Source organism: Triturus cristatus, chromosome 7 (assembly GCF_964204655.1).
Source record: "Triturus cristatus chromosome 7, aTriCri1.1, whole genome shotgun sequence".
Taxonomy (NCBI): Eukaryota; Metazoa; Chordata; class Amphibia; order Caudata; family Salamandridae; genus Triturus; species Triturus cristatus.
In genome coordinates this window covers 403197006-403217312 of record NC_140590.1, presented here as the reverse complement: position 1 = coordinate 403217312, position 20307 = coordinate 403197006, and the positions used below count along the sequence as shown (strand labels likewise).

Sequence of the window (20307 nt, the reverse complement as noted above, 5' to 3'; positions counted from 1 at the left end):
TAACAAAGTAATTTTTTGCCCTTTTTTTGCTGTTTTCAGAATATATTGAATTTCACTGAAAATAGTGATATCAATTGCATTCATCACTTAACAGCGGGCAAAAAAATTAACAATCTGAAAGATTGTTTAAAAAAGCCCTGAATCTATCCTCAGTAAAACATACCTTGATAGAAATGTAACATATATATAAAAAATATCTTCTAAGAACAATAACTATTTGCAATAAATAACGTCTGTAAATCTTTTTTTTTTTTTTTTTTGTCCGGCAAACGTCTGTAAATCTTGTTGCTTAAGCACATACACCAAAATAATATCGGTCAAAGAAGTCCACAATAGAAATTTTTACCTTTCCATGAGGCCAAATGGTAATTTTTAAACCCTTTTTAGGTGAAATATCCAATGGTAATCCTATAAAATCGAAATAATGGTATCTTCAGATGGTGCAATTTGTATCTAAAATTTTGGTTTTAGAAAAATTAAGTAGGAATTTGGTAATTCTGCAGGCAAACGTTGCTTGAAAATCAATTGAGAATCAATACACAGTGTCCAGCCTTTTTCACATTTTAGATAAACTGTGTAATGACCAGAAGTTATAGAAGGTCCATGATGGAAAAATATTGCAACTGCAACAAAAGTCTTTCCTGATATTGATAATTGATTTCCTGTAAACTTCTTTATTAAAGTGTCCAATTTTGTTCCATCAGCTCTACAACGTTGCATCATTAAAATTATATACTGTCCATATTTCTTTAAAAATAATGTTGATAACATTTCTGATTTACATTGAGAATATTCCATGTTGTGATTTGCATCTTTAACTAATTTACTAAAAGTCACTGCTTTACTCTCTGGTAATGTTAAATGTATGAACCTTTCAGAATCAATATTAGTGCTGCATGTGTTCATACAGTTTTCACAACAATGTTCCCATTTATAAGAGAGACCAAACATATTTTCTATTTCTACCCCTTCATCTTCCAGTACCATAAGCATATACATTAAGAATTCCTGTGCATCTTGCTGGACATTTTCAGTAAACTGTGTACATCCAGAACATACATCTAAAAGATTTCTAACATCAGAAGCACTTTCTATTTTAGTTCTATCATTACTCAGCTTCTCATAAAGGAAACTCAGCAGAGAACAAAATCTTTTTTCATGATTTAGTATTATCTGCTCTTGCAAACTTTCAAGATAAAATACAACATTCAGCACTACATTAGCGTAGCAGTTGACACCAGAGCTATTTTCAAAATGACAACCAACAACCTCTTCAACATTGTCCTTTTTCTTTTTGCTTGCAATCACATCACTCTCCTTTTGTTTTCTCTTCGGTACATCCTCATTACAGATATTCTCAATTCTCCTTTTCCGACAAAAAACACGTTTTTCAAACACAGGATACTGACCTAAATGAGGAGCATAGCTTCTTCTTAATCTATTATACTCCTTTACACAATTTGCATCAGCACTAACTTTTGAGTCATCAAAGTCTATCATGAATAAACCAGATAATTTTTTCACTCGTGACAAAGCAACATATGCCATTCCTTCTTTAAACACACTAGATCCAATGTTTACAAAAGCACTATCTACAGTTAATCCTTGAGATTTGTGAATAGTTACAGCATATGCTAGAGAAAACGGAAACTGCTTCCTACGTACATATAAGTCTTTCACAAGCAAAAAACGAACTGAACAATGACTAATGTCTTTAACCTCTTCAATCTGATCACATTTTATTTTTAAAAATTCAATTCCATCATTTTCTGCTAGTTAACAAAACCCACAACTTTACCCATAGCTCCATTCACTAAACCTTTTTCTACATTCAAATTACGTCTTAAAATTACTCGACAGTTTATGCATACATAAAGATTCTTTTCTAAACCAACTGTTTTCGATATGTTTTTCTCTAGAGAATCCAATTTAGTTTCCAATGTGCCTGTCAATGTAATAGTTATTTCTTCATGCTGTATTTTATCCACGGCTTCCATTTTCATACTCTCTTCATTTTCCAATTTCAAAAGTTCTTCATTGAATATAGAGCATTCATGTAGTGTTGGCATTAAGCAGATTACAGTATTTTTGTCTGCAATTTTCTTGTATATTTTCTCTGGAACTATTTGTTCTGCTGGAAACAAATTACATAGCAATCGACTCTGTAAAGCTTTTCTGCCATTTTCTGTGAGTAGTTAAATTCTGATATCTTTGAGAATACTTGCATAATCATCATCATTTGCTTGCCGCATATTGGTAATGAGTTCTTTGTACTCAAAGTATGACCAAATATTCACATTACCTATACTTCCTAACGACTTTTTTGTGTCTTCATGTGTAACAGTATTAAATACTGGTTGTCCTTTAACTGGAGTGAGCTGCAGTAGATCCCCAAAAACTATAACATGTTTTCCTCCAAATAACACGTCATAGTTTGTCTTTAGAAATTGCTGCATTCTTAAATGCACAAAGGCAAGCATTAAGTTTGATACCATGCTTACCTCATCAATAATGAGAACTTTCATTTTCTTCAACAGTCTTGAAACTTCAAAACATGCTTCTCCTGTTAGCTTGTGGTATTCTATTTTGTTCTCATGCTCTACTGGTAACATTAGCAAACGATGTAAGGTAATTCCTTTTATGTTATATGCTGCTAACCCAGTTGGAGCAGTAACCACACAAGACAAAGGTGAATCAGTTTTTTTCTGTAGGAAGATTCTAATTACTTTGATTAAGAAACTTTTTCCAGTTCCAGCTTGTCCACTCACATACATTCTGATTGGTTCAAATGCTGTGCATGAGCACTCTTTATTTTATGTAGTAATCCATGATCAATTTGTTTTGTGACTTCTTCATTAATTTGTTGTTGTTCATCATTCAGTTGTTGTTCCAAATTTGGTAAGTCTATTAAATCTTCCTGAGCTTGATTCATAGCTGTTTCCACTTCAGTCATGGCTATTGCAGCTTCATTTTCTACGATTGGTTGTCCTAGGGGATCTTGACTGAGCGTACCAGAACTTTGACTGTCTTGAGTACTGTCTCTAGCTACTTCAGCTGCAATTGTAGCTTCTTGTTCAATTTCTTCATTTAACATTTGTACATAATTTGAGAAAGTACTGCATTCTATGTTATCTTTGCATGCATTAAAGGAATCTTCATAGCTCTGAAAATCTCCAAGTAATTCATCCTCTGAACGCCATGGTTTAAACAGCTGTAAAAGTGCTAAGTAGTAAAATTCCTTTTTGTCAGTAGTGTCGCAACTCAGCTTCCTGTGATTAATCAAACTTCCTTTTGTTTGTTTCACCAAACATCCTTCCTCACCAATGACTTTATATTTTCCATTGTTGATGTCTTCTGTGGCATTCTGTTTATAAATGTAGTTCTGCAGCACTTCATAGAGACACATGTTCTCAAGATGATGACTTCTGTTTGGGTAACATATTTGTTTTAAAAATGTCTGTAGTTTCTGGTTCGTTCTCTGCTAAATATTCTCGAATAGATTTCAGTACCCGATTTCGCATTCCTGCAAGGCCTAAACTTACCCAAATTATTCTTCTGGATTTGGAGTACAGACTTGCAGATGATAACCTATCGGAGCATTCATATGAGCCAATTTCTCGATGCGATAACATCTTTAAACTGAAACTGTATAGCTTTTTACTGACAGTCTTCTCATGAGAAATCTCTTCCCACATTTCTTTCAATTCCGTTTTCTCAGATTTAGTGATGTAAGATGTGACATACCGAGCAACAGCAATAGAATTGTCAGCTACATACTGAATATCCATGTTAGCATTCCACATGGATAAAATGACTGGGTTGTAGTCATTTATATATTTTGACTCTTCTTTTCTTCTTAGGTTGTAGGTATTTTTCGGAGATTTTCTTGTAATGGTATGTCGCACAGCTGACATAAAACTGTTTACTCTTCCTTTTGAAAGAACAGGTCGTGGAAATCCAAATCGACATTTTGTGTAGAATTTATCTTTACTCTTGTACTTTCGTCGACAGTATTTTCCACACCGATGACTTTGGAAACGTAAAACTTGCTCTTTTAAGTTTTTTTCTTCTGTGCTTTTAGGTATAGCACATGTTGCATATTCTTCAATGAAAGATAAAACTGCATCATCAGAATCTGTTCCAAATTTTGGGGCATCCTTGATCCACAACAGCATATGAATATGAGGAGCACCTCTTGCTTGGTACTCTTTTCTCCAAAAGAAATCCACAACTTCTCCAAGAGGTGGATTTTTTTTATTGCAGATGAAGGACATCATAGCCTCAAATCTATGATTGAAATATCTGCAAACATTAACCGGATCCAATGAGCACAATTCTCCTGCTGTCTTGTATTGGATATTTTCAATATTTGAATTTGCCTCCCGAAGAAAATCCAGTAAATCATCCCAAGCGTACTCAGCACAGCTTAGGGTCAGGAACCATGTAGGAGTTCCTAAATTCCGTAACATACATTTCAATTCTCCATGGCGTCGGTACCAATATTCATTAGTTCCACGCTGACAAGCCATCAGATTAATCAATTGAGATTCCAAATGATCATCTTGCTGTTGCACTTTGTTCATAAAATCCTTTGCAGACACATTATGTAGATGTACTCCAGTTTTTAAAATGTGATTTACTGCATAAAATAGTGCAGACAATTCACTTTCAAATAAAAGATGGAACAAATAAGGAATACTTTGACGAAATCTTGGATCTTCTGCATATAATCTTGTAGTCCGATACTCAGAAGCAGGAATCTGTACTGGACGTTCATCATATCGTCCACCTTTTCCTGTTGGAAACAGCTGGGGAAAACAACGAGCTTCCAAGCTCTCCTCCCATACATTCATGGGCGTTCCTTTTGCTTTTTTCATCTGAAACAGATCAATAGTGTTTCCCATAACTTCTTTAGAATGAAGAGGATGTATGCTGAAATGTTCATAAATTTCTTCTTCTTTTGACTTATCCACTTTTTCAATTTGCCCAGTTGGTATTCCTGTGTCTGCTAGTAAAACTTCTTCATCTTCATCCATATAAATTGATTCATAGTACTTATTATTTCTTTTCAAATATAAATTTGCTCTTTGTACTTTTCGTAAATCTACTAGCTCCTGCCAAATTTTGTTATTCTTTGTAGGTACACCATTAACCAGAATAACTAATGGTTCAGTTTCCAAACTATCTGCATCAATTGTTTCAATATTTTTTTTCAAATCTAATGGCAAATAGACAACTCTTCCTTTTAAACCTCTTTGTAAATCTGAAGGAGGTAATTTATCTGTTTTGGGCTCCATACGAACTATAGTCTGAAACGGATGGACACATTGAATGAGTATAGACTCATACGTATTTAAATCACTAAGTTCTGCAGGAATATCAACCAATTCTAAATTATTATGTACAGCTCTAGCTGGCATTTTATTTTCTTCCAACTTGTTATAACAGTATTTACAAATACGCTGATCTTCACCCAAATCAAAAAGATTTCCAGAAACAAATATGTAGCAAAATCCTTCCACTCATAATTATTTTCTTTTTCACTTTTTTTTATAGAGATCAACATTCCTTGTTTGAGTTTTATAATGGCTTCTCCGGCAACAAATACAAGTAATATTTGGTCTTTCATTAGAGATGATAGTAAATTTTGTCATTTGATCTTCAATTTTTTTACTAACAGTGGGTTCTACATTCTCTTCCAAATTTTCTTCAATAACTGTGTCATTTCCTGCACTTTCTTGCTCTGGACCAAAGTAACAAAACTCAATATCCTCACAAACCTTCTTCACATCTGATACAGATCCACGGAACAGAGCACTATTCAACTCATGTAACTTTAGTGCTGGACTTTTAGCAAAATACAATCTTCTCACAAACTTTCTCATTTCAGTATGATGAACTGCCAGCATCCTAAAATGGTGAAAAACACTTTGACAAACTTTCCTAGAAAGACAAGCCAGAGAATGTCCTTGCAAACCAGTATTCTTTCTCACTCTGCATGGATCTAGTCTTTGAAGCACCTTAATCTTCTGTTTAACACTTTTTTTTACTATATTCCCTTAGAAAGTCACGTAATTTATCAATAGATTCTTGTCGTACAGTACAAATACTACTACAATTCCAAGTGTACACTGGGGCTTTAGGACGTTTCCCCATAACCTCATCAGCTAACACTTCTTCCTCATTTCCTGGAACCATTTTCTCCTTTTCCATTACACAACCATCCTTAACTTCATAAGCTCGACCACTGGTGTCAACTGCATGCAGCAAACTATTACTCTCTTCATTAAAAAATGGTTCAGTACTTGAACTATGCTTCCATTCTCCTAAGAACACTTTACAAAAGTTATTTTTTTTCACTACTCTTTTCCTTTTGCTTTTTGACTTCATTACATTGACTATTTTATCTAATGTACGGATCCTGTTCAAAATTAAAATAAATAGTTTTCTTTTTAATTCCAAAGCCTTTGCAACAATTGATTCAATATGTTTCTTTTTCTTATAAAATTTAGCTTTCTTCCTATATTTTTTCACATCCTTTAGCAAATTGAACATCACTCTTCTCTGAAACATTTTTCTACGAATGTTTTGAAATTCTGTTTTTCTTTTTAAGTCATTCTTTCCTGCTTCTGATTGTACATTAGCATTTAGTATTTTCTTTCTATTGTGTTGTTGTTTTCTACTTGAAACACTATTTGCAGTGGATATATTTTTTACATTTTTTCTATGTTTGAAGATATTTTTTTAAAAATCCTTAGTCTGCTTACCAGAAGACTTTTTCTTTTTTCCAACATGAGGTTCTTCAACTAATTTGTGTTGTCCAGTTGTCCTCAAATATAGATGTTTTTGCTGTTCTTTTCTCTTTCTTGATTTTATAGGCATGTTTAATTTCTTTCAGTGTTGTTCACCAATACCTAAAAGAAACAAAAAAAAATACCTTTATGTAATTTAAATATATTACTATTTTTTTTTGAGCTTTTCAAATCCTATCATATGAGCTGCCCTTTTCCTAGGAGGGCAAGTCTGATTTCTGCTGAATGCTAACCATCACAGTTCAAGAAAACAAGCTGCTCCTTTCCTACGAGTGCAAGTCTTACAGAACAAGAGCAACACAAATTAAATCTCTGACAACAATTCCTGTGTGCAGACAAACTCATGGTGTGATTCTAGGCAGAAAACGATATTTGATTGGCAATTTCAAAGCACATTTACTACTGTGGTAGAGCAAGTGATAATTACTGTAACAGCCTGACACATTTTCCTTATTGTTTAGAGAGGCAGAAAAGAGCACATGTCCTAACAGCTACTTGAGACCATGAGCATGTGAAACATGGGTGAGTGATTAGACTAGAGCAAAGGAAATGAGCCTTGGTGATATTGAATGTGTTAGCGTTACACACTGCTATCTGAAATACCACACAGTGCTGAATAGTAAGCATGGGAGTGCAGGAGAAGCACCTGGCTGTGTGCTAAGAGTGTGTTTCTAGAGAATGTGTATTGTCAGGTGCAAGAGAGATCTGCATGGACACTTGCACAACTGCATGAAGACTGCATACATGTATGTAAGAGCACATGTGGTGAGGGTTAATTGGGCTTTTGAATATGTAGGAACTACCTCACCCATTGCAGGAGTGGAAGGAAAATCTACCCTGTTTTTTTCAAATGTGTGAGCATTTGCCTCGCACCTGTGAGATAGTGATTTCTGCTGAATGCTAACCATCACAGTTCAAGAAAACAAGCTGCCCCTTTCCTACGAGTGCAAGTCTTACAATACTAGAGCAACACAAATTAAATCTCTGACAACAATTCCTGTGTGCACACAGACTCATGGTGTGATTCTAGGCAGAAAACAATATTTAATTGGCAATTTCAAAGCACATTTACTACTGTGGTAGAGCAAGTGATAATTACTGTAACAGCCTGACACATTTTCCTTATAGTTTAGAGAGGCAGAAAAGAGCACATGTCCTAACAGCTATTTGAGACCATGAGCATGTGGAACCTGGGTGAGTGATTAGACTAGAGCAAAGGAAATGAGCCTTGGTGATGTCGAATGTGTTAGCGTTACACACTGCTATCTGAAATACCACACAGTGCTGAATAGTAAGCATGGGAGTGCAGGAGAAGCACCTGGCTGTGTGCTAAGAGTGTGTTTCTGGAGACTGTGTATTGTCAGGTGCAAGAGAGATCTCCATGGACACTTGCACAACTGCATGAAGACTGCATAGATGTATGTAAGAGCACATGTGGTAAGGGTTAATTGGGATTTTGAACAAGTAGGAACTACCTCACCCATTGCAGGAGTGGAAGGAAAATCTACCCTGTTGTTTTCAAATGTGTTAGCATTTGCCTAGCATCTGTGAGATAGTGATTACTGCTGAATGCTAACCATCACAGTTCAAGAAAACAAGCTGCCCCTTTCCTACGAGTGCAAGTCTTACAGAACAAGAGCAACACAAATGAAATCCCTGACAACAATTCCTGTGTGCACACAGACTCATAATGTGATTCTAGGCAGAAAACGATATTTGATTGGCAATATCAAAGCACATTTACTACTGTGGTAGAGCAAGTGATAATTACTGTAACAGCCTGACACATTTTCCTTATAGTTTAGAGAGGCAGAAAAGAGCACATATCCTAACAGCTACTTGAGACCAAGAGCATGTGGAACCTGGGTGAGTGATTAGACTAGAGCAAAGGAAATGAGCCTTGGTGATGTTGAATGTGTTAGCGTTACACACTGCTATCTGAAATACCACACAGTGCTGAATAGTAAGCATGGGAGTGCAGGAGAAGCACCTGCCTGTGTGCTAAGAGTGTGTTTCTGGAGACTGTGTATTGTCAGGTGTAAGAGAGATCTGCATGGACGCTTGCACAACTGCATGAAGACTGCAGAGATGTATGTAAGAGTACATGTGTGGTAAGGGTTAATTGGAGTTTTGAACATGTAGGATCTACCTCACCCATTGCAGGAGTGGAACGAAAATCTACCATGTTGATTTCAAATGTGTTAGCATTTGCCTCTCATTTGTGAGATAGTGATTTCTGCTGAATGCTAACCATCACAGTTCAAGAAAACAAGCTGCCCCTTTCCTACGAGTGCAAGTCTTACAGAACAAGAGCAACACGAATTAAATCTCTGACAACAATTACTGTGTGCAGACAGACTCATGGTGTGATTCTAGGCAGAAAACGATATTTGATTGGCAATATCAAAGCACATTTACTACTGTGGTAGAGCAAGTGATAATTACTGTAACAGCCTGATACATTTTCCTTATACTTTAGAAAGGCAGAAAAGAGCACATGTCCTAACAGCTACTTGAGACCATGAGCATGTGGAACCTGGGTGAGTGATTAGACTAGAGCAAAGGAAATGAGCCTTGGTGATGTCGAATGTGTTAGCGTTACACACTGCTATCTGAAATACCACACAGTGCTGAATAGTAAGCATGGGAGTGCAGGAGAAGCACCTGGCTGTGTGCTAAGAGTGTGTTTCTGGAGACTGTGTATTGTCAGGTGCAAGAGAGATCTCCATGGACACTTGCACAACTGCATGAAGACTGCATAGATGTATGTAAGAGCACATGTGGTAAGGGTTAATTGGGCTTTTGAACATGTAGGAACTACCTCACCCATTGCAGGAGTGGAAGGAAAATCTACCCTGTTGTTTTTAAATGGTTTAGCATTTGCCTCGCATCTGTGAGATAGTGATTTCTGCAGAATGCTAACCATCACAGTTTAAGAAAACAAGCTGCCCCTTTCCTACGAGTGCAAGTCTTACAGAACAAGAGCAACACAAATTAAATCTCTGACAACAATTCCTGTGTGCAGACAGACTCATGGTGTGATTCTAGGCAGAAAACGATATTTGATTGGCAATATCAAAGCACATTTACTACTGTGGTAGAGCAAGTGATAATTACTGTAACAGCCTGATACATTTTCCTTATACTTTAGAGAGGCAGAAAAGAGCACATGTCCTAACAGCTACTTGAGACCATGAGCATGTGGAACCTGGGTGAGTGATTAGACTAGAGCAAAGGAAATGAGCCTTGGTGATGTCGAATGTGTTAGCGTTACACACTGCTATCTGAAATACCACACAGTGCTGAATAGTAAGCATGGGAGTGCAGGAGAAGCACCTGGCTGTGTGCTAAGAGTGTGTTTCTGGAGACTGTGTATTGTCAGGTGCAAGAGAGATCTCCATGGACACTTGCACAACTGCATGAAGACTGCATAGATGTATGTAAGAGCACATGTGGTAAGGGTTAATTGGGCTTTTGAACATGTAGGAACTACCTCACCCATTGCAGGAGTGGAAGGAAAATCTACCCTGTTGTTTTCAAATGGTTTAGCATTTGCCTCGCATCTGTGAGATAGTGATTTCTGCAGAATGCTAACCATCACAGTTTAAGAAAACAAGCTGCCCCTTTCCTACGAGTGCAAGTCTTACAGAACAAGAGCAACACGAATTAAATCTCTGACAACAATTCCTGTGTGCAGACAGACTCATGGTGTGATTCTAGGCAGAAAACGATATTTGATTGGCAATATCAAAGCACATTTACTACTGTGGTAGAGCAAGTGATAATTACTGTAACAGCCTGACACATTTTCCTTATACTTTAGAGAGGCAGAAAAGAGCACATGTCCTAACAGCTACTTGAGACCATGAGCATGTGGAACCTGGGTGAGTGATTAGACTAGAGCAAAGGAAATGAGCCTTGGTGATGTCGAATGTGTTAGTGTTACACACTGCTATCTGAAATACCACACAGTGCTGAATAGTAAGCATGGGAGTGCAGGAGAAGCACCTGGCTGTGTGCTAAGAGTGTGTTTCTGGAGACTGTGTATTGTCAGGTGCAAGAGAGATTTCCATGGACACTTGCACAACTGCATGAAGACTGCATAGATGTATGTAAGAGCACATGTGGTAAGGGTTAATTGGGCTTTTGAACATGTAGGAACTACCTCACCCATTGCAGGAGTGGAAGGAAAATCTACCCTGTTGTTTTCAAATGGTTTAGCATTTGCCTCGCATTTGTGAGATAGTGATTTCTGCAGAATGCTAACCATCACAGTTTAAGAAAACAAGCTGCCCCTTTCCTACGAGTGCAAGTCTTACAGAACAAGAGCAACACAAATTACATCTCTGACAACAATTCCTGTGTGCAGACAGACTCATGGTGTGATTCTAGGCAGAAAACGATATTTGATTGGCAATATCAAAGCACATTTACTACTGTGGTAGAGCAAGTGTTAATTACTGTAACAGCCTGACACATTTTCCTTATACTTTAGAGAGGCAGAAAAGAGCACATGTCCTAACAGCTACTTGAGACCATGAGCATGTGGAACCTGGGTGAGTGATTAGACTAGAGCAAAGGAAATGAGCCTTGGTGATGTCGAATGTGTTAGCGTTACACACTGCTATCTGAAATACCACACAGTGCTGAATAGTAAGCATGGGAGTGCAGGAGAAGCACCTGGCTGTGTGCTAAGAGTGTGTTTCTGGAGACTGTGTATTGTCAGGTGCAAGAGAGATCTCCATGGACACTTGCACAACTGCATGAAGACTGCATAGATGTATGTAAGAGCACATGTGGTAAGGGTTAATTGGGCTTTTGAACATGTAGGAACTACCTCACCCATTGCAGGAGTGGAAGGAAAATCTACCCTGTTGTTTTCAAATGGTTTAGCATTTGCCTCGCATCTGTGAGATAGTGATTTCTGCAGAATGCTAACCATCACAGTTTAAGAAAATAAGCTGCCCCTTTCCTACGAGTGCAAGTCTTACAGAACAAGAGCAACACAAATTAAATCTCTGAGAACAATTCCTGGGTGCACACAGACTCATGGTGTGATTCTAGGCACAAAACAGTATTCCTGGGTAATACCAGTACACCTTAACTTATGGTGAAGACATACTCCATAATATCTTACAAGTTCAAGGCAGTTAAATATCTTCCAAAACATAAAATGTAAAACACAACTTTAAAAGAAGAAACAAACTTCTATTATTTATATCAAAATACACCACACACATCCCCTCTCAAATTCATAACTCACCTTTAAAAGTAGTTAGTTGAGAAAGAAATGTGGCACTCACACAGCAGATTATCAGAGACAGAATCTCTGAGCTGTACACCTCTCACCAGAACCAGTAAATGGCAAACTTTCCCTCTCTTTTTTCACACATATACATGTTAACTTCAAATCACATTGCTTCCCACATTTTTTCAAATGGAAACACACATTTCCAAATGATTCCTACCCCCAACATGACTTCTGCCTGCTAGCATAGCAACAGATCATGGAACACTGGTGTGAGCAGAGAGGTCAGAAGTTCAGCACACAATGTTTCTAATCCAAAGAGCAAGAGTGCTTGACTTTTCAAACCTAACAGCAAATCCAAAGTAATGTTCTGTGGGAACACATTTTTCTGAACCAATACAAAACATGTTTTTTAAAATGTAAACATACAGCCTAGTTTTTTGTGTAGAATGGTGTGAAACAGCCAATGAGTTCTTTTTATTAAAAAAAAGTATGTAAGCCTCCATTTTACAACTATCTTTCTTTTCATATTGCCATTCTACTGAAAGACACCTTCTGATTGCATATAGATCTCCTTGAAAGATGTTCACAGTGTGGATTGTAGGTCATAGCTATGTCTTCTGGAGTGAAAAGTATGCAGAAAAAAGAGGTATTGTGAAAGACCTTGCTTTGCGAAATGTGGACATTAAATGGATTGGTCAGAGAAGGTTGAAGTGCTTTGTCAATCTGTGGACAAAATTGGTTGGACCAGTTCCACTTTTGCCTTTGGCATATGTTAGAATATACAAAGGCAGATTGAGGAAAAAGCGACATCAATTGCACAAAGGTGTCCTTAATAAGCATTTCCAGACCTACCCCAGTTAAAGTGCCTAGGTCATTTCCACCACAGTGCACAATAATAAGGTTAGGCTGTGGGAGATGTAGAAAGGTTTTCACCAAAGGCATTAATTGGTGCCACTTTAACCCTCTCTGACCAATCCATTTAATGTCTACATTTGGCAAAGCAAGGTCTCTCACCATACCCCTTTTTTCTGCAAATTTTTCACTCCAGAAGACATAGCTATGACCTACAATCCACACTGTGAACATCTTTCAAGGAGATCTGGATGCACTCAGAAGGTGTCTTTCAGTAGAATGGCAATATGAAAAGAAACACTGTTGGAAAATGGAGGCATACATACTTTTTTTTTTATAAAAAGAACTCATTGGCTGATTTAAACTATTTTACAGTTAAAACTAGGCTGTATGTTTAAATTTTTAAAAGCATGTTTTGGATTGGTACAGAAAAATGTGTTCCCACGGAACATTACTTTGGATTTGCTGTTAGGTTTGAAAAGTCAAGCACTCTTGCTGTTTTGATTTGAAACAATGTCTTCTGAACTTCTGACCTCTCTGCTCACACCTGTGTTCCATGAGCTGTTGCTATGGTAGCAGGCAGAAGTCATGTTGAGGGAAGGGATGATTTGCAAAGGGGTTGAAAGTTGCAACCAATAGAAATGTGTGATTACATTTGAAAAAATGTGGGAAGGACTGTGATTTTACATTAACATGTATATGTGGGAAAAAAGAGAGGGAAAAATTGCCATTTACTGGTTGTGGAGAGAGGAGAGAGGTGTACAGCTCTGAGATTCTGGCTCTGATAATCTGCTGTTTGAGTCCCACATTTCTTTCTCAACTAATTAATTTTAAAGGTGAGTTATGAGTTTGAGAGGGGAAGTATGTGGTGTATTTTGATATAAATAATAGAATTGTCATTCTTGTTTTAAAGTTGTGTTTTACATTTTGTGATTTAGGAGAAATTTAACTGTCTTGAACTAGTAAGATATTATGGAGTATGTCTTCACTGTAAGTTAAGGTGTAGTGGTATTAGTGAGGAATATTGATTTGTGACTAGAATTACATCATGAGTCTTTCTGCACACAGGATTTGTTGACAGAGATTTAATTTGTGTTGCTTTTGTTCTGTTAGCCTTGCACTCGCAGAAAAGGGGTAGTTTGTTATGTTAAAGTGTGATGGTTAGCATTCAGCAGAAATCATTTACTGATCAGTGAGAGGCAAATGCAAACACATTTGAAAATAGTATGGTACATTTTCCTACCACTTTAAAAGTTGTGTTTTACATTTTATGTTAAGGAAGATATTTAAGTGGCTTGAACATGTTATATATTATGCAGTATGTCTTCATTATAAGTTAATGTGTACTGGTATCACTCAGGAATACTGTTTTCTACCTGGAATCATACCATGAGACAGTGAGCACATAGGAAATGTAAAGAGAGATTTCATTCCGGTTGGTCTTGCTCTATTACCCTTGCACTCGCAGAAAAGGGGCAGCTTGTTTTTTTGTAACACTCTAGTCTAATCAGTCACCCTCTAATACATGGTCATGGACTCAAGGAGCTGTTAGGACATGTGCTCCTTTGTGCTTGTCTAAACTAGAAGGAACATGTGTCAGTCTGTTACAGTAATTATCACTTGCTCTACCCCAGTAGTAAATGTGCTTTCAAATTGCCAAAGGAAATATTGCTTTCTGCCTAGAATGAGACCATGAGTCTGTGTGCATACAGGAATTGTTGTTAGCGTTTTAATTTGTGTTGCTGTTGTTCTGTAAAACTTGCACATTCAGGAAAGGCTCAGCTTGTTTTCTTCCAATGTGTTGGTTAGCACTCAGCAGAAGTCAGTATCTCAAAAATGTGAGGCAAGTGCAAACACATTTGAAAATAGCATGGTAGATTTTTCATCAATTCTTGCAATGGCTGAGGTGGTTCCTACATGTTGAAAACTCAAATTAACCCTTACCACACATGTACTCTTACACACATGTCTGTACTCTTCATGCAGTTGTGGGAGTCTCCATGCAGATGTCTCTTGCAGCTGACAATACACAGTCTCCAGAAACACACTCTTTGCACACACGCAGCAGCTTCTGCTACACTCCCATGTGTATTAGTCAGGTCTGTGTGCTGTTTCAGATAGCAGTGTGTAACACAAACAGATTATAAATCACCAAGGCTCATTTCCTTTGCTCTAGTCTAATCAGTCACCCTCTAACACATGGTCATGGTCTCAAGGAGCTGTTAGGACATGTGCTCCTTTCTGCCTGTCTAAACTAGAATGAACATGTGTCAGTCTGTTACAGTAATTATCACTTGCTCTACCCCAGTAGTAAATGTGCTTTCAAATTGCCAAAGGAAATATTGCTTTCTGCCTAGAATGAGACCATGAGTCTGTGTGCATACAGGAATTGTTGTTAGCGTTTTAATTTGTGTTGCTGTTGTTCTGTAAAACTTGCACATTCAGGAAAGGTTCAGCTTGTTTTCTTCCAATGTGTTGGTTAGCAATCAGCAGAAATCAGTATCTCAAAAATGTGATGCAAATGCAAACACATTTGAAAATAGCATGGTAGATTTTTCATCAATTCTTGCAATGGCTGAGGTGGTTCCTACATGTTGAAAACTCCAATTAACCCTTACCACACATGTACTCTTAAACACATGTCTGTACTCTTCATGCAGTTGTGGGAGTCTCCATGCAGATCTCTCTTGCAGCTGACAATACACAGTCTCCAGAAACACACTCTTTGCACACACGCAGCAGCTTCTGCTACACTCCCATGTGTATTAGTCAGCTCTGTGTGCTGTTTCAGATAGCAGTGTGTAACGCAAACAGATTCTAAATCACCAAGGCTCATTTCCTTTGCTCTAGTCTAATCAGTCACCCTCTAACACATGGTCATGGTCTCAAGGAGCTGTTAGGACATGTGCTCCTTTCTGCCTGTCTAAACTAGAATGAACATGTGTCAGTCTTTTACAGTAATTATCACTTGCTCTACCCCAGTAGTAAATGTGCTTTCAAATTGCCAAAGGAAATATTGCTTTCTGCCTAGAATGAGACCATGAGTCTGTGTGCATACAGGAATTGTTGTTAGCGTTTTAATTTGTGTTGCTGTTGTTCTGTAAAACTTGCACATTCAGGAAAGGCTCAGCTTGTTTTCTTCCAATGTGTTGGTTAGCAATCAGCAGAAATCAGTATCTCAAAAATGTGATGCAAATGCAAACACATTTGAAAATAGCATGGTAGATTTTTCATCAATTCTTGCAATGGCTGAGGTGGTTCCTACATGTTGAAAACTCCAATTAACCCTTACCACACATGTACTCTTACACACATGTCTGTACTCTTCATGCAGTTGTGGGAGTCTCCATGCAGATCTCTCTTGCAGCTGACAATACACAGTCTCCAGAAACACACTCTTTGCACACACACAGCAGCTTCGGCTACACTCCCATGTGTATTAGTCAGCTCTGTGTGCTGTTTCAGATAGCAGTGTGTAACGCAAACAGATTCTAAATCACCAAGGCTCATTTCCTTTGCTCTAGTCTAATCAGTCACCCTCTAACACATGGTCATGGTCTCAAGGAGCTGTTAGGACATGTGCTCCTTTCTGCCTGTCTAAACTAGAATGAACATGTGTCAGTCTGTTACAGTAATTATCACTTGCTCTACCCCAGTAGTAAATGTGCTTTCAAATTGCCAAAGGAAATATTGCTTTCTGCCTAGAATGAGACCATGAGTCTGTGTGCATACAGGAATTGTTGTTAGCTTTTTAATTTGTGTTGCTGTTGTTCTGTAAAACTTGCACATTCAGGAAAGGCTCAGCTTGTTTTCTTCCAATGTGTTGGTTAGCAATCAGCAGAAATCAGTATCTCAAAAATGTGATGCAAATGCAAACACATTTGAAAATAGCATGGTAGAGTTTTCATCAATTCTTGCAATGGCTGAGGTGGTTCCTACATGTTGAAAACTCCAATTAACCCTTACCACACATGTACTCTTACACACATGTCTGTACTCTTCATGCAGTTGTGGGAGTCTCCATGCAGATCTCCCTTGCAGCTGACAATACACAGTCTCCAGAAACACACTCTTTGCACACACGCAGCAGCTTCTGCTACACTCCCATGTGTATTAGTCAGGTCTGTGTGCTGTTTCAGATAGCAGTGTGTAACGCAAACAGATTCTAAATCACCAAGGCTCATTTCCTTTGCTCTAGTATAATCAGTCACCCTCTAACACATGGTCATGGTCTCAAGGAGCTGTTAGGACATGTGCTCCTTTCTGCCTGTGTAAACTAGAAAGAACATGTGTCAGTCTGTTACAGTAATTATCACTTGCTCTACCCCAGTAGTAAATGTGCTTTTAAATTACCAAAGGAAATATCGCTTTCTGCCTAGAATCAGACCATGAGTCTGTGTGCACACAGGAATTGTTGTCAGCGTTTTAATTTGTGTTGCTGTTGTTCTGTAAAACTTGCACATTCAGGAAAGGCCCAGCTTGTTTTCTTCCAATGTGTTGGTTAGCACTCAGCATAAATCAGTATCTCAAAAATGTGAGGCAAATGCAAACACATTTGAAAATAGCATGGTAGATTTTTCATCAATTCTTGCAATGGCTGAGGTGGTTCCTACATGTTGAAAACTCCAATTAACCCTTACCACACATGTACTCTTACACACGTCTGTACTCTTCATGCAGTTGTGGGAGTCTCCATGCAGATCTCTCTTGCAGCTGACAATACACAGTCTCCAGAAACACACTCTTTGCACACACGCAGCAGCTTCTGCTACACTCCCATGTGTAATAGTCAGCTCAGTGTGGTGTTTCAGATAGCAGTGTGTAACGCAAACAGGTTCTAAATCACCAAGGCTCATTTCCTTTGCTCTAGTCTAATCAGTCACCCTCTAACACATGGTCATGGTCTCAAGGAGCTGTTAGGACATGTGCTCTTTTCTGCCTGTCTAAACTAGAAGGAACATGTGTCAGGCTGTTACAGTAATGATCACTTGCTCTACCCCAGTAGTAAATGTACTTTCAAATTGCCAAAGGAAATATCGCTTTCTGCCTAGAATCAGACCATGAGTCTGTGTGCACACAGGAATTGTTGTCAGAGATTTAATTCATGTTTCTTCTATTTTGTAAGAGTTTGACTCGTAGGAAAGGATCAGCTCATGTGATAGGATTTGAAAAGTTTTTTTAAAAATGTAGGGGCCGCACCACCCTGAAAATGGACAAGGGATCATAGGGTACGAAATTGGTCGTTGCCCTATAGTGGGGAGACATTGCCTGGATCTTTGGCATAAGCGGAGACTCTCATTGTTATTATTGGAACTTTGTCTCGATTCCCACTTGAGTCAAATGCAAGCTTATGGACCACATCTCCCAGCAGGCACTGGGATTTCCCAGCAGGGGCTGGGGCTTATTCAAGCAATCCCATTGGAGGGAAGATATTTAAATAAAGATGCCATTAGCACAGCAATATTTCGAGTCAGCCTATGATTAAGGAACCTATTCCGAAACGCGTCAGGCGTGCTCCAGTGATGGGAGTTTCTGTTGATGCCTGTGCATGATTTCTGCCTCCTGAGTGCGCCCCTGCTGCTGAGCAACTGTTTTCTGATATATATATATATATATATATATATATATATATATATATATATATATATATATATATATATATATATATATATATTCAGTGAAAAAAACCATAGGTTTCACACATGTTATAGTTAACTGGACATTTTACTCGTAAAAAACCATTGAAATTGCCCCGTTATAGTTAGTTCAGCTAACTATAACTCGCGCGCCCGCAATGCACTGCTGATGACGTCACATATTACATCACTCATGACATGGTCAGTGACATCACTCATGACATCACTGATGACATCTCAAATGACATCACTGATGACATCACTGATGACATCATCCAGTGAATGTGTGTTTTTCTGAAAATTAAATATGTTTTATATATGTATATCTCAAGGTCGATGGAAGAATAAATGGGTATATAAGTGTCTAAATGGATGAATTGTTTTTGAAAAATTGATTGTATTACTGACTGATTAAGTGTATCTTAGTGAATACATGGCTTAGTGAGTAATGTTTAAATATGTAAATATCTGTATCAGTCTCTCACTTTGTGTATAAGTGGCTGCATGGGTTGGTGTGTAGCTACATGAGTGTCTAAATAGGTTATTAGTTGGTTTTTTGAGTATCAGTATGAGTGTGAGTGTCTGGTTCGGTGAGGGGTATTACGTAGTGCATGGGTGCATGAATGAGTGACTCATTGTTTGTATGTGTTGAAGACAGCATGTGTGCAGGACTGTATGGGTGGATGAGTGTATGTATGGGTGTGTTAGTGAGTGAATGACTGTCTCAATAGTGTCTTTATGTGTAACTACATATGTTTTAAACTAGTATATGTGACTATTGGTGTATATATGTGAGTATATGTGAGAGTGAGAGATTGAAAGAGTTCCTGTATGAATAAGTATGTGTTTCTATAAGTGATTGTTTAAAAGACTAAGTATGTGTAAGTTTCCGTAGAAGTAAGTGTGGTGGTGTGTGTATAACTGTATATGCAAGTAAATGTATGTTTGATTCTTTATTAGCATGACTAACTATGTGTGTGAGTACCTCTATGGATGAGTGGCATTGTGTAACAGGATGTATACGTGTATGAGTACATATGATGAGTGAGTACATGTATGAGTGACTGTATAGGACTGTGGGTGAATGAGTGGATGTGTATTTGGATCTTAGAATTACTGTATAGGTTGTTGTAACTGGTATTGGTATGTCCATTGTTTTTAAAATTTTAATTTCTATTTTTGATTGTGTGTATCAAAGGTTATATTAGGGGAAGAGGAGGTCTGCCACTCTATCACAAGGATGATGTCATCAGTGATGTCATCAGTGATGTCATTTGAGATGTCATCAGTGATGTCATGAGTGATGTCACTGACCATGTCATGAGTGATGTAATATGTGACGTCATCAGCAGTGCATTGCGGGCGCGCGAGTTATAGTTAGCTGAACTAACTATAACGGGGCAATTTCAATGGTTTTTTACGAGTAAAATGTCCAGTTAACTATAACATGTGTGAAACCTATGGTTTTTTTCACTGAATTTCTAAGGTTTTTTAAATGCTAATTCCTAACTATAACGTGTGTGAAACCTATGGTTTTTTCACTGAATTTCTAAGGTTTTTTAAATGCTAAGTCCTAACTATAACGTGTGTGAAACCCATGGTTTTTTCAGTGAATTTGCAAGGTTTTTTAAATGCTAATTTTGTTTTTTTTCTTCTATTTTTTTAAACATTTTTTTATTTTAATTTTCTATCCTTTTTTAAAGACTATGGTTAAATTTTTAAAATTCTATAATATGTTTTTTTAAATTTATTTTTT

General features: G+C 37.6%; 1 protein-coding gene across 5 annotated transcripts in view; it reads left to right on the top strand.

Annotated features, from left to right (window-relative positions):
* Positions 1 to 20307, top strand: part of LOC146809791 (vomeronasal type-2 receptor 26-like) — a 230560-nt gene that overhangs the window by 67443 nt on the left and 142810 nt on the right. Inside the window, exon 1 of one of the 5 annotated variants that reach the window (XM_085616651.1) lies at positions 13662 to 13751. The exons of the other annotated variants lie outside the window; for them this stretch is intronic. The gene's annotated coding sequence lies outside the window, so the exon portion shown is untranslated. Of the gene's footprint in view, positions 1 to 13661; positions 13752 to 20307 lie in introns of those variants that run through there. 5 annotated transcript variants of the gene reach the window in all.